A 13,529-nucleotide genomic window follows, 5' to 3' on the forward strand; every position below is an offset into this window, starting at 1 on the left:
GGAGGAGTTTCCTGAAGAGAGGACCAGGAAGATTTGCCAGAAGAAGCCAGAATCCTCAGTGCCATAGACCTCCTGGGGGGCTGTGTCTCCACAGTGGATGAGCCTTGAGTTAATCCTGTGTCCCAACATGACCGAATGGCCTCCCAGCCAGAGACTACAGAATCCAGAGCACGTGGGAACAGTGCATTGTACAATAAGGGGTTTAGAGCCAATACAGGTGACCAGGGCCTTTATTTGGCTCCTTGTTACTGCTTTAGGAATTTTGCCCTCTGGAATCTAAAAGAGGCTGGTAAGGGGGCACCTGGATTTGAACCAGGGACCTCTTGATCTGCAGTCAAATGCTCTACCCCTGAGCTATACCCCCTCATGCTCTTATGTGTCTAATAAACACTCTAAGCCTGCATGGCCACACCCTGGCTGTAAGCGTTCTGAGATCAGCACCTGCTAGTGCTCTGCCCTCATCTGGGCCAAGCTCTGAACCACTCTGCACTGTGACTGTCACCTCCACTCTGACAAGCACCTTGTCTCGTAGGTCTTTGTGAGAACAGCATCATGGAGCTCTGAGCCAGAGTAGCTTCAGACTCATCTAGCCGAGTCAGGCTCAAGGAGTTGACTGTCCAAGAGACCCTCTGGAGGAGATGGTGAAGGTAGGGCTGGGCCAAAGCAGAAACTGATGGTTCCTAGATGAGAATTTCTCCACCTCAATAGTGCACTGATGGCTCATGCCCACAATCTTAGCTACTTAGGAGGCTCAGATCAGTGCAGTGTGGTGAAAAGCCAGCCAGAGCAGAAAAATCCAGGGGACTCTTATCTCTAATTAACCAGCACAAAGCCAGACTGGAGGTGTGGCCTAAGTGGTAGAGTGTCAGCTGTGAGTAAGGAAGCCAAGGGAGAATGGGAGGCCCTGAATTCAAGGCCCAGGGCCAGCACAAAAGAAAAGAATTCTTCATAAATAAAATATTAAAATACTAATATATATATATATATATTTTAAAGGAAAACAGTTCTTCGATTTATATTTCTGGGAAGGGCTGTAGGGATGCCGTGTGTCTATTACAAGCTCTGTGAACAATTCTGACTCAAAGGCATCTTGAAGCTACTCCTTTAATCTGTACCCTTCCTCAGTATACATGTGAGAAAAGAAGACAGTGGTTAACTCATGCCCAACACACCTAATTAATGGCCAAAGCACGCATGAGGTCTACGTTTATGACAAGGGCCTCGTTATACCGAATCCTGCGGGACAGGGTGAGCTGTATCCCTGCTCCCCTGCCCTTTTCCTCTCTTCATCTCCATTTGAACAATGGCTCAACATATCAACCAGAAGATGGAACCCAAAGAAGGTTCCCAATGGACAGATGGAGTCTCCTGCCGCCTCTGCTTTCCATGCTGACACATGTTGGTAATGGCTGTCCTGTGTCATGGTTCAGGACCTCAGAGCTCTCCAATTCCTACTGCGTCACTCTTCAGTGGGAACGGCTCGAGGGGCGTTTGTCCTACCTCTGAGTTCTCCCCTCGTATCTAACGGACATTCTAGCACCTGTTTGCTGCACTCAAGGATGTGGGATGTACTGTATGTCTCCTCAATTCTGGTGCCTTTGCAGGAACTGCCTGGTCTTTTCCACACAATCTCTGCCTGGATTTGAACAGACAGCCTGGGTCCTTAGCTCCTTTCCTCCTGACACCTGCACTCCTAGACCCAGACCAGAGCATCTGGATTTGTCCCCTTTTCAATCCCAACCAGGGCAGAAAAACAGTCCTCTGTCCTCTCCACTTTCTTTAGGGCCCTTTGCTTGTGGTTTACCCAAAATATTGTCCACCTCTATACTTTTCCACTGAAACACAAGACCTTTGTGGTTTGGGTTTCATGGGGCTCATAACACCTCAAAAGAACAGAGAGAGAGAGAGAGAGAGAGAGAGAGAGAGAGAGAGAGAGAGAGAGAGAGAGAGAGAGAGAGAGAGAGAGAGAGAGAGAGAGAGAGAGAGAGAGGAGAGAGCGTGCTGTGGCATACAACTGTGAAACACTGCAACAGGAGGTTCTCAAGTTCAAGGCCTGCTTTAGCTACATGACAAGACTCTGGCTCAAGAACACATTGGACACTCCAGCTCCTGAGGCATTTGGTAAAGCCAGGCTCCCTGGGGTGTCACATGGTGGAATCTGATGGACAGTGACATAGCTCTGCTAACCCTGGAATGAATCCAAGCTTTGCTGCATCTTTTTGTAAGTCACCATGTGCATGTAGAGTCACTTGCAGGGGGCCTGCGGGGCAGAGTTTGCAGGGACAAAGGGAGAGAGCAGGCTCTTACTTGGGCTTCCGAGGCCACGAGCAGGGTCATTTCTTCACAGGGTCCCACCATGGCCATTCTCAAAAGCATGGGCAGAGGGTTCAGTGGCTGGAGAACAAAATGAAGAAAAAGAAGAAAACAGCCCAAGAGAATTTTCCAGCCAAGAAAATTGATCCTGAAGCAAACAGGACTGGAGGGCTAGTGGGGCAGGGGTGGAGTGGGGGTGTCACATGGTACAACAGGACCATGGGGAGAAGATAGGTCAAACTGGCTTCCTTCCTTTTCTACCAAAGTTGCAGCATTCAGAGACCCTGCCATGTTCAGTGAGCAAAAGCCGATGTATGCAGGGAGCATCTGAACTGAAATCATATACCTGTAATCATTCATCAGAGATGTTACTCAGAAACTAGTGTTCCCTAAAAAGCCAATTTCATTTCTGAATTTTATATGAAGGTAGTTGAGACACTATTTATGGCCCGCCGCTTCCCCTATCCCCTATGTGCCACTAAGTCTGGTCACCTTCCTACCATGTCCTCGGCTCCATGCTAACCTTGCTCACCTTCTCACATGCCCTCACCTCTATACACTTGGCCATCATCTGTGATATTAGCAGTTGGTTGTGCCTGTCTCCCACAAACATTCTCAAATCCTTAAGGTGTACTAGAGCTGAATTTCAAGGGATGATCTGTATTGTCAATAGGAGGCAAAGCCACCTGGGAAAACTCTAATTCAGAAGTCTCTCTGTAATATAAACTTTATAGAACTCCTAATTAAGCACTTCTGAAAGTAGTACCCTGGCTCATGCCAGGTAAAAATTGAGTCACAGAGAAAAACCAATGAGGGGGTGGTGCTGTTTCAAGGGTGACTGGTCAGCAGGACAAATTTAGACCATTCTAGGGGTGGTCTCTCCTATTTGAACTGGGGACCTCTTGATGCATAGTCAAATGCTCTACCAGTGAGCTATAGTTCCATGTCTGCCGGGCTTTCCTTTTACCTTATTTCACTAATGTCACACCTAAGGATTCCATGCTGTACTGTATGTTTACTATTCTTAGCCCAGAGAAACGGGCAGACATAGAAACTCAGTAGAGAACCCTCTTCCAGCCATGAGCTCACTCCTCCATCCCAAGAGGCCCCTCTCTTGTCTGAGAAGCCCCTTGTCATCCTGCAGTCACAATCTGAATTCTTTCAACAAACACAAATCTCCCCCTTTTCCTTTATCCAGTATCTGATGGGCATTGGTGGGGAGAGGGCTCTAGGAATCATGGCTGTGTTAGCCATGTCTCCCAAAGTGTTTCTCAACAAATCCCCCCAAATTTCAGTTTCATGTAGCAATGAGCTCGTATTCTTGGGTTCATAGATCAGCTGTGAAGGTGCCAATCCACGGATCTAAGCTGGGCTTCATTGGTTTTCCTTGAAGCTGTGGGTTATCTGTGCTTGGTTTGTCTCTGTGCAAGGTTGGCTCAGGCCAGCTCCACGTGCCTTCACTGTGCTGGAGGAGTAACAGGTGGTGGGGACACTTCTGTGGCCATGACAGAAATGCAAAGGGACAAGTCCAACTAGACAAGCAGCCTTCAAGCCTTTCTGTGTCACATGCTGCCATCTCATTGGGTAAACAAGTCACATGCCTGAGCCCTCACTAGGGCAGGCAAGCAGGTCCCAGCTCACGTGTGAAGACTTGAAAGGAATAAATAAAGGATTGTAGCCAACAGTTTTGTCGCCTGTGGTCTTCCCTCCTGCTCAGAGTCACATCCAAAATACTCTCCTGAGAACCCAAAGCCCCCAAGATCTCATCCAATCAGAGTCCAAGACCCTGTGGACCAAATTAAAGACCTGGTAAGGTTCCTTTTGAGCCAGAGATTTATGACCTTACAAGACAGGTTTTCTGTCCTTTCCACACCCCCAAAAAAAGAGGAGATAGAGGAACTGACTGAATGCGGGAAACATTTATACTCCAAGATTGGACCAAATGAGATGAGCACGAGGTCACAGAAGCGGATCATAGAATAGAAAGTGTTGGTGATGCCCCTGGCCTTTCATTACACCTGAGCCCACTTCTAGATTCCAATGACCACATGACGTGACAACCGACCCTGAAACTCAGCCACACAGCACAAAAGCACCACCCCAGGATTCCAGAATGTTCATGGACTCAGCCTAGCTCAGCCATACGGGAATGGCTCCAAGTCCATGTTCCACTCAGCCCTGGGCTCCTCCTCTTAGGATCTTCCTCTCCCATCCTCCTTCTATGGGACTTCTGAAGATGTCATTGGACACTCTGCCTCTGGGTGGCTGAGCAGTTTCCTGACCTCCGCCTCCCTCTGCCCTTCACTTCCAGGTCATACTGATCCCACTTAGCCCAGCCTGAGCCTGACCCCCACATGCCTGACCCCCATGTGTACTGTGCCAGCTAGGAATCTGCGAATGCAGGAAGGCAGCTCATCACTCAACCCCATCAGAGACCCTACCAGTACCATTTCTCTTTCACCAGGGAAGGTGAAACAAAGGTGGGGTCTGCAAGAGTGAACCAAGAGATGAGTGTGCAGGAAACCATGAAGGCCTTTCCCAGGAACGCTTCTGAGGCCGACTGTGTGCTACTGCGATGGGGCTGCGGGGTGTGAGGGTGATGATAGTAGAGTTGGGAAGGTAAGGGGTAGAAATGAAAGCACATCAGTGTGGCCCAGGTTGTGCAGCCCTGGAGGAAAGCTGCAGGACTGTTCCTGGAAACTACAACTCATGGAGACCTAATTTCCTTCAGGGCTTACATTAGATGTGAAAAGTCTGCAAAAGAGAGGGTCTCTCTGTGTGGCCCAGGCTGGAGAGCAGGGCCTATTCGCATACTTTTGATCAACAAGAGTTTTGACCTGCTCCTTGTCTGACCTGGGCCAGGTCACTGCTCCTCAGGCAGCTTGGTGGTCCCTGGCTCCTGGTCCCAGGAGGTCACCATATTGATGCTGAACTTAGTGAGTACTACGTATGGATTAGCATACAGCAATGCAGTCTGGGGCTCAGGAATCTTCCTGCCTCGGCCTCCTGAATAGCTGGGTTCGGCAAGCCTACCCTAGATGCGTGTAAGTTCTTAGCTGCAAAAATTTCATGTAAATAGGGGGCACCTGGATTTGAACCAGGGACCTCTTGATCTGCAGTCAAATGCTCTACCCCTGAGCTATACCCCCAATGGCAATGGAGTTGCCTAGTTATTCCTTTTTATTGGTGTGGCAACATCAGCTTGGTAAAGTCAAATTACAGCTTAGGAACAGTTTTATAGAAGCCACCAGACTTGACAGGCAAGTCCTTTCCTGAGCTTTCCACCCTTCAGGGCTGTCCTTGAGTGTGACCATCAGCCAAAGAAAGGGAGAGAATCTGCCAGCACAACTCCGACCCACTTCCCATTGCAGTTCTGGTCTAGTCCATGAACGGCTCCAGGCTCCAGGCTGCACATCTCCTCTGCTGATGACAGAATGGCTGTCACTCAGTGTCCCACAGTTCTTATCTTGGGCATCTGCAGCAACAGCCCTACAGAATGCCTCTTCTTCCTGGTAGGACAGCAGAGCCAGGCTTTGCCCTTTGAGGCTGAGGCTGTGTGTGTGGTGGGCTGTGGCCTAGAAGAAAGCAGTTCACAGAAGGAAATGTCCACCCAACATGGATAACCAGGATCAATGATGGCATTTGTCTTCCTGGGTCTGGCCACCACTCCTGACCGCTATGGTGAGGGGAGGGAACTATCGTAGGGTCAGCTGTTCCTGTTTGTTCCTGGGAAATCTACTGTTGTCTTTAGCTGTCTCGTGCTGTGGGAAAAGTGCAGAATAACCCTGCATCACAGCCCATGTCCTTTCTCAGAGAATGAAATAGAGTTGGACATGTTAGGTACATGGGGGGAACCTGAAATGAAGAATCTGAAGGATACCAGACTTCAGGAAGAAAGTGGTGACAGACATGGCCACTGTGCAATGCTGACCGGTATCTTCCAGGAATCATAATTATAATGAATGACAGAAAAATAGAGTACAGTATAAGCAATAGGTTTCATAAGTTAAAAAAAAAAACAGAAGGGGGCACCTGGATTTGAACCAGGGACCTCTTGATCTGCAGTCAAATGCTCTACCCCTGAGCTATACCCCCTTTCCTATTTTAAGTGTCTAATAAGCAACTTTCATCTTCACAATCCAACCAATTATTGGAGATTTAATCTCTAGAGAGTTGGTAAGTCCATCACTAAGTTCCTCCACAGATTCATCCCAGAAAGGTTCTTTCTTTTTTTATTTTTTTTATTTTAAAAATACTGTACAGAAGGGTTACAGTTACATAAGTAAGGTGATGAGTACATTTCTATCGAGCGTTGTTACCTCCCCCTTTGTTTTCCCCTACCATCCCTTCCCTCCCCACCTCCACAACTTCTCCCTCCTCCCTCACTCCCAAGTTGTAAAGTTCGTTTTCAACATAGCGTCTTGTACATCTCATTGTTACAATGGGTCTCCCTGTATCCTTATTTCAGCATTTTGTTATTTCCCCTCCCCTCCCCAAATGTATATACAAGATGCAGGGCACCAAAATCAAATACAGTGAACACAGAGGAAGACATAGAAAAGAAACAAAAAAAAAAAAAATCACGTAGTACATTTTAAATACATTAAAAAATGATAGCAAGCAAGAAAAAACCACTTGTGTCCCCATCTTGGGGTTCATTTCACTTAGCATCATCTTAATGGTCATATGTACATAGCTTTTGACCTTTTCTGCTTGTCCTAGACATATACTAGTTATTGCAAATAAAGGAAACCACGGGACCTAGGTATCTTTGGGCCTGGCTTACTTCACTTAATAGAATTTTTCCAAGTCAGAAAGGTTCTTTCTAAGTCCTCCAGGATCCACCCACTGTGCCCTGCTCACATGTCTGCACCTCCCACCAGTTCCTCAGTCTGTGAGAACTGCAGAGCCAGGAAAAGCATTGACATATCCTACTGCATTTAGGATTTCCATATCTGATTTCCTTGTGTTAGACAGAACAAATCTGAACAGTTCTTGCTGACTTCTCCTGAGATACATGCAGTACCTGTAACAGAAGACATCTTCACCAGCCTGTGGATCTGTACCTCTGAGTGGTGATGAGTTTCCTGACTCACCAGGAAAAGACTGCATAGTTCAAAGACCTCGTAGCCTTTGGTCTGGGACAGGGAATATGACATCTACATGAGAAAGTTTTACCCTTAATTTCACTTCTTTCCTCACTACCATAATTTTTTTGGTGAATAGTCCTGGGGCTTGAACTTAGGACCTTGGTGATGTCCCTGAGCATTTTTGCTCAAGGCTAGAGCTTGAGCCACAGTTCGGCTTCTAGCTTTTTGGTGGTTAATTGGAAATAAGAGTATCAAGGACTTTCCTGCCCAGGCTGGCTTCAAACCACAATCCTCAGATTTCTGCCTCCTGAGTAGCCAGGATGACAGAAATGAGCCACCAGGTGCCCGACCATATTTTTTTTTCTTTTTTGCTTATTCATTTGTTTTTTAGTGATACTTGGGTTTGAACTCAGCACCTTGTGTTTTCTGGGAGACTCTCGTGACCCATGCCTCCAGCCCTTTTTGCAGTCTATTTTTGTTTTGTTGTTGTTGTTTAGATAGCTGCCCAGATGTGTACTTGGACCACATTTTAGGCTATTTTAGGCTTCTGGTCATGTTAGGATGACAGGCATGAATCACCACAGCCAGCTATGCGTTGAGAAGAGTTCTTTTGAGCTTTTCAGTTGGTATTGAACGCTGTTGTTTTCAATCACAGCCTGCCAAGTAGCTAGGATTATGGGCATGAGCCACTGGTATCTGGCCCTCTTACATGAATGCTTTTGCCTCTTAGAAATATTTTATCCTATTATATTATTATTAATTTTTTGCACATTTTTGTGCCAGTACTGGGAATTGAACTCAGGGCCTTGAACTCTCACTTGACATTTTTGTTCATGCTAGTGCTCTACCATGTGGGCCTTACCTGCAGTTCCAGCTTTTTGTTAGTTAATTGGAGATAATGGTTTTGTCTGCCCAGGTTGATTTCAAACTGAGATCCTCAGATTTCAGCCTCCTAAAGCTAGGATTATAGGCACAAGGCGCCAGAGTCCAGCTGCACAGCTTTTTAAATATCAAAAATTATTTAACCCTATAATTAAAAACAAACAATTCTTTGCTGTCCCTTCTGTCACCCAAAGACAGTTTGGGCTACTTCTTTAGTTTACCTCTGTGACTATAAATAAAATAAAGATAATATTCTATGTCTAATTTTATCATGTTTAGAAACCATTGACTTTTTTAGATGAAGATTTCCACTCTTCCTTCTATTTTCCATTTCCCAATACATTTCTGAAGTCTTAACATTTATTTATATTACATTCTATGTTTTTAATCACTATGACTTGTTCATAGTACATGGCGGGTCTGCCTAACACTAAGTACAACAAAGACTGCTTGTGGAACTTTTTGTTTATCCTGAAGTTAGTGAATGCTTCATGTTTTCAATTGCTTTGAACTAATTGTTGTTTTTAAATATCTAAGATTTCCACAACCCTTACTTTCTCTAAAAAATGCCCTTCAAAAGGTTGAAGTTTTCACACTATGCAAGTATTAGATGATTTACATTTCTACTTCTTGTTGTACACTGGCCACCCAGGTTCCTGATCCTTTTCTTCCAGCTTCCCTAAAAGCCTGTTGAACAGCCAGTGTTGTGCGATGTCCTTTATTCTCAGTAGGGTACTTTTTCCCTTGTTTTTCTCCTGTATAGGAGACCTTCACTCTTGAATTCCAAATCTTTAATGTCTCTTGGTTTACTTCTTCATATTATTATATTAACTTCTTTCTGTGAGAAGTGAGTGGAGATAATTTTCTTTGATGTCATATGTGTAATCATGCATGTGGTCTACACATACACTTGATGTGTAGTAGATAGGCACACATGCAAATCATAGTCCTTTTTTATTTTTTTTTGGGTCCGGTCGTGAGGCCTGAACTCTGGGTCTGGGTGCTGTCCCTCAGCTCTTCAGCTCAAGGCTAGCCCTCTACCACTTGAGCCACAGTGCCACTTCTGGTTTTTTTCTTTTTGCTTATGTGGTACTGAGGAATCGAACCAGGGCCTCATGCATACAAGGCAAGTGCTCTACCACTGAGCCACCTTCCCAGCCCCAAGTCCTTTGTCTTGTGAAAGACGTCTTCTCTTGTCTTGTAGTAGCTGGAGTTCTGTTGAGAACTCAAGTGTCATTAGGACTTCCTGGCCTGTGTCTCTCACTATTTTCTGACATTCTTCATGATTTAGAGATTTTCTTTTTGGTACTGGCATTCTATAATTACACTATGATTACTTGGTGAGAACAACTTTTTATTCATTGTGCTGAACATCTGGAGAACCTTTTCCAGTGGAAATCTGCTTGCCTTTATGGGAAATCTGCCTGCATAATATCCCTCCATCATTCATTCTTTCTTCAACTTTTTTTTTTTTTTTTTTTGGGTCCGGTCATGGGGCTTGAACTCTGGGCCTAGGCGCTGTCCCTCAGCTCTTCAGCTCAAGGCTAGTGCTATACCACTTGAGCCACAGCGCCACTTCCGGCTTTTTTCTTTTTGCTTATGTGGTGCTGAGGAATCGAACCCAGGGCCTCATGCATGCAAGGCAAGCACTCTACCACTGAGCCACCTTCCCAGCCTCATTCTTTCTTCAACTTTTACACATTCAGGTTGCATTGCCTCTACCTCTTTCATTTAATTTGGAGATAAGAATTTCATTTAATTTGGAGATCAGAATTCTTATTGGAGATAAGAATCTCACAGACTTTCCTGTCAGGCTGGCTTCCAAGTGCTATCTTCAGATCTCAGCCTCCTGAGTAGCTGGGGTGATAAGAGCCCTGGAGCCCAGCTTCCAGCTTTTTTCTATTGATGGGATTATTTACCCCCTGGTCTGTACCTCTCACATTCACACACCAGGACGGTCCAGAGAGTCTGTGGAGAGTGAAAGGTCAAGCTCTCTGGAGCTTTCACCCAATCCAGGCCAGAACCTCCTGCCTCTACCGGACCCCAGCAGAGTCCTCTCCCAGGATTCTGTTGGCTCTTCGGGGATCACTGTACCTTTCTGAGTAGGTCTGTGTTCAACCACAGCCTCCTGCAGCCAGCAGTTTACAATTACATATTATGTTCATGTTTATAGTAGCACAAGGGGAATCTGCCAGGGATGTGCAGTATTGGGTCCTGAGTTTTGCTTTTAGCTGTTGTTACCTTTCAGTCTTTGGAGAGGTCAAGTAGAAGTGAGCAAAATGGGGCATGGTGGCTCCAAAAGGTCTCCTGCTTCCCAAAGAACTCCAAGGGTCAAACAGACACTGAAATCTGACCCAGGCTGCAGATGGACCACTGGAAGCTCGCTGCGTGGCATCAATGTGGTTTTTATTGACCTGAAATAAGACGACCCAGTGGCAGGATGAAAGCTGTTTACCTTGTTCATCTTCCTCGAGAGACACACTGTGCTTACCCCATCGGGCAGTAGGGTCTCTGCTGCTCAGATGGAAAGCGTGGCTGCTATTGTCATCCAAAGACGAGGATGGAGTCTGTGTATGAGCACAAGGGGCAGAGATGTAGCTCCATAGGGTAGCGCTTGACCTCCTGATGGAGCGTGCTTCACGGGCTCATGTAGAAAAGAGCCATTTCCTAGCTGTAACAGTGCTACCCTGGAGCCCCCCGCTGCCCTGCCTTTCATCCCTTCCCTCTGCCCAGACCTGCTAGTACAACTCAGGGTGGAGCAACTGCGCTCACGTGGCTTGCTCCAGACCCAGCCCCATATCAGGATAAGCCTGGGGTGGGGATTCAAGAGGAGCCAAAGCCCACACTCCTCCTAGAGATGTGGCCATGTGCGCTACCTGACATCGCCCACAGAGAAGGCAATGCTGAAGGCTCCAAGGATGAGCAGACAGTGGGAAGGCCGAGCCAGCCCCAGAAGTCCACTGGTGGCCACCAGAATCTAGGGAGCTTTCTGGCCAAGCTCTTCACTGTCAATCTTCTCCTCTCCTTGCAGGAAGAAGACCCCCCAGTATCATGGAACCCAGAGGTGAGAAGGCATTTGTTCCACAGGGGGGTAGGCAGCACGCATGCGGGTCACTGACCTCATGACCTGTGAGCCCAAGCTCACGGTGTACTTGCCTGCATACTGGGCCACTGTAACTGTGTCTCAGTTCTCTTTGGTCAATCTGCAGGAACGATATCATTGCACTATGAACCCCCTCTTCCTCTCTCCACCCCCACGTGCTACCTCCCTTCCACCTTGGCAGCCCCCAGGCCCACAGCCTCTCCTCTCTTCCATGGTGAACATGTCAGCGTGGGAAGCTAAGCAGGGCTTCTGGCATGATCCAGCCCTAGCGGGCAGCACAGGTCCCCGGGCAGCCTTCACACCCCGGTTCTTCCCCCTGCTTCTTGATAGCAGCTCGCACAGCAACTGTAGAATTTTCTGGAAAGGCATCATCCAGAATAGGAAGGTGTGCGACACTTCAGCTCAGGAATCCCAGTGACCCCCTCAAGGCTAAAAATCTGGAGTTGGGGGTTCTTGAGGTCCCTCCATCTTGGAGGGAAGCTGGGGGGAGCATACACAGATCAGACTCCATCTGCTCTGAGTAGCTTTGCTGAGCTTTGGAGGACCTGGTCATTGTAATTATTAGGCTTCTGCTGTCCCTTGCTGCCTGTGTGAGGAATAAGGTGCTTGGCTGAGCTGTGTGTATTCTGTCTCATCAAACTCACGCATATGGTGGTAACTGCTATGGATAACTGCTACACAGCGGATATACAGCAGAAGCATGCGCTAAATTTGGTGGTCTGGGAGATTATCTGGTGTCTCTGGGATGTAGGGAAATGGAAAGAAAAAAAAGTTGTTATTGAAAAATAAAACTTCTCAGATCCTCAACTCAAATGGAACAAATCAGAATCTCTGTAGAGAGACCCAGGACATCTGCACATGAACACGTTCCAGGTTATTCTGCAGATTGACACATTCAATAACTTCTGATTTTAGTCTGCACTAGATGTTCTGTGCCAGAAAGAAAGGAAAAAGGAGGGGCTGGGAAGGTGGTTCAGTGGTAGAACGCTTGCCTTGCATGCATGAGGCCCTGGATTCGATTCCTCAGCACCACATAAGAAAAAAGAAAAAAGCCGGTAGTGGCGCTGTGGCTCAAGTGGTAGAGCGCTAGCCTTGAGCTGAAGAGCTGAGGGACAGCGCCCAGGCCCAGAGTTCAGACCCCACGACCGAACCCTCCCTCCCCCCCCAAAAAAAAAAAGGAAAAAGGAGAAAACTACACTGGAAGGCCTGGCAGAGTCCACACAAGATTTGGTAATGCCAACACGTCTAGAATCACATTTCTGGTTCTGGAACTTTCTACTGTGCCAGTTCAGGAGATTAGATCAGACTCCTTTCCCACCCATTCTTCCCTCTTCACCAGCTTCTATTGGGTGTGCACAGCTAAAGATAAAGCCTCTCAGGGACCATCTGGATTTAACCCAGGGACTTCTTCATCTATAGTCAAATGCTCTACCCCTGAGTTCTACCCCTTCCCTGCCAGAAAAGTCTGATAAATACCTTTTTTTTTTTTTTTTTTTTTTTTGTCAGTCGTGGGGCTTGAACTCTGGGCCTGGGCGTTGTCCCTTAGCTCTTCAGCTCAAGGCGAGCGCTCTACCACTTGAGCTACAGCGCCACTTCCGATAAATACCTTTTACCAGCATTGTAACACCCATGCCTATGCAATGACATTTCAAGTAATCCCTGGGAAATACTGATGATATCGAAGTTTTACTTCACAATAAATTTGCATCTTCTGGTCCTCTTCTCCCCCCACAGACATCCCCCTCTCACCTAGATCCTTCTCTGCACAATCTTTCCATCTCATCTTTTGTACCCTTTTGAGGGCAGCAGATTAAGAAATCTTTACTAAGAGTAGGGGTCTTCCCTCTCTCCCTCCCCCTTCAACCCTTCATCTCCCTAGGCTCCACCCACTGTACCTTGCCCAGTGTTCTCTCTCTCCTCTCCCACTCTCACCCCTGCTCCACAGCGTGGTTTGGGGAGTTTATTGCCCATCTCTTCTCCTGTGCGCGCCCTTATTCTCCCCTCAGCTGCTTCTTGGTTTGGGGCAGCATCCTAACTGAATCCAAGGAATCCCAGATATCAAGTTATTGATTTGGTTCTAGAGGCATGACCACCATTCTGCGACCATCCCAGCGGTCCACACGGACCTCAGATGAACAGAT

The 13,529-nt window shown here is 47.0% G+C and overlaps 1 protein-coding gene and 3 non-coding genes across 4 annotated transcripts in view; all 4 read right to left on the reverse strand.

Annotated features, from left to right (window-relative positions):
* The window catches only part of Znf746 (zinc finger protein 746), a 143,718-nt gene that overhangs the window by 119,052 nt on the left and 11,137 nt on the right, over positions 1-13,529 (reverse strand). The gene's annotated exons all lie outside the window — the stretch shown is intronic.
* Trnac-gca (transfer RNA cysteine (anticodon GCA)) lies at positions 293-364 on the reverse strand. The gene has a single exon. It is a non-coding gene; the product is annotated as a tRNA-Cys (tRNA).
* Positions 5,391-5,462, reverse strand: Trnac-gca (transfer RNA cysteine (anticodon GCA)). Its single transcript has one exon. It is a non-coding gene; the product is annotated as a tRNA-Cys (tRNA).
* Trnac-gca (transfer RNA cysteine (anticodon GCA)) lies at positions 6,337-6,408 on the reverse strand. The gene has a single exon. It is a non-coding gene; the product is annotated as a tRNA-Cys (tRNA).

Source organism: Dipodomys merriami, unplaced genomic scaffold (genome assembly GCF_024711535.1).
Source record: "Dipodomys merriami isolate MVZ:Mamm:240054 unplaced genomic scaffold, mDipMer1.0.p SCAF_5, whole genome shotgun sequence".
NCBI lineage: Eukaryota > Metazoa > Chordata > Mammalia > Rodentia > Heteromyidae > Dipodomys > Dipodomys merriami.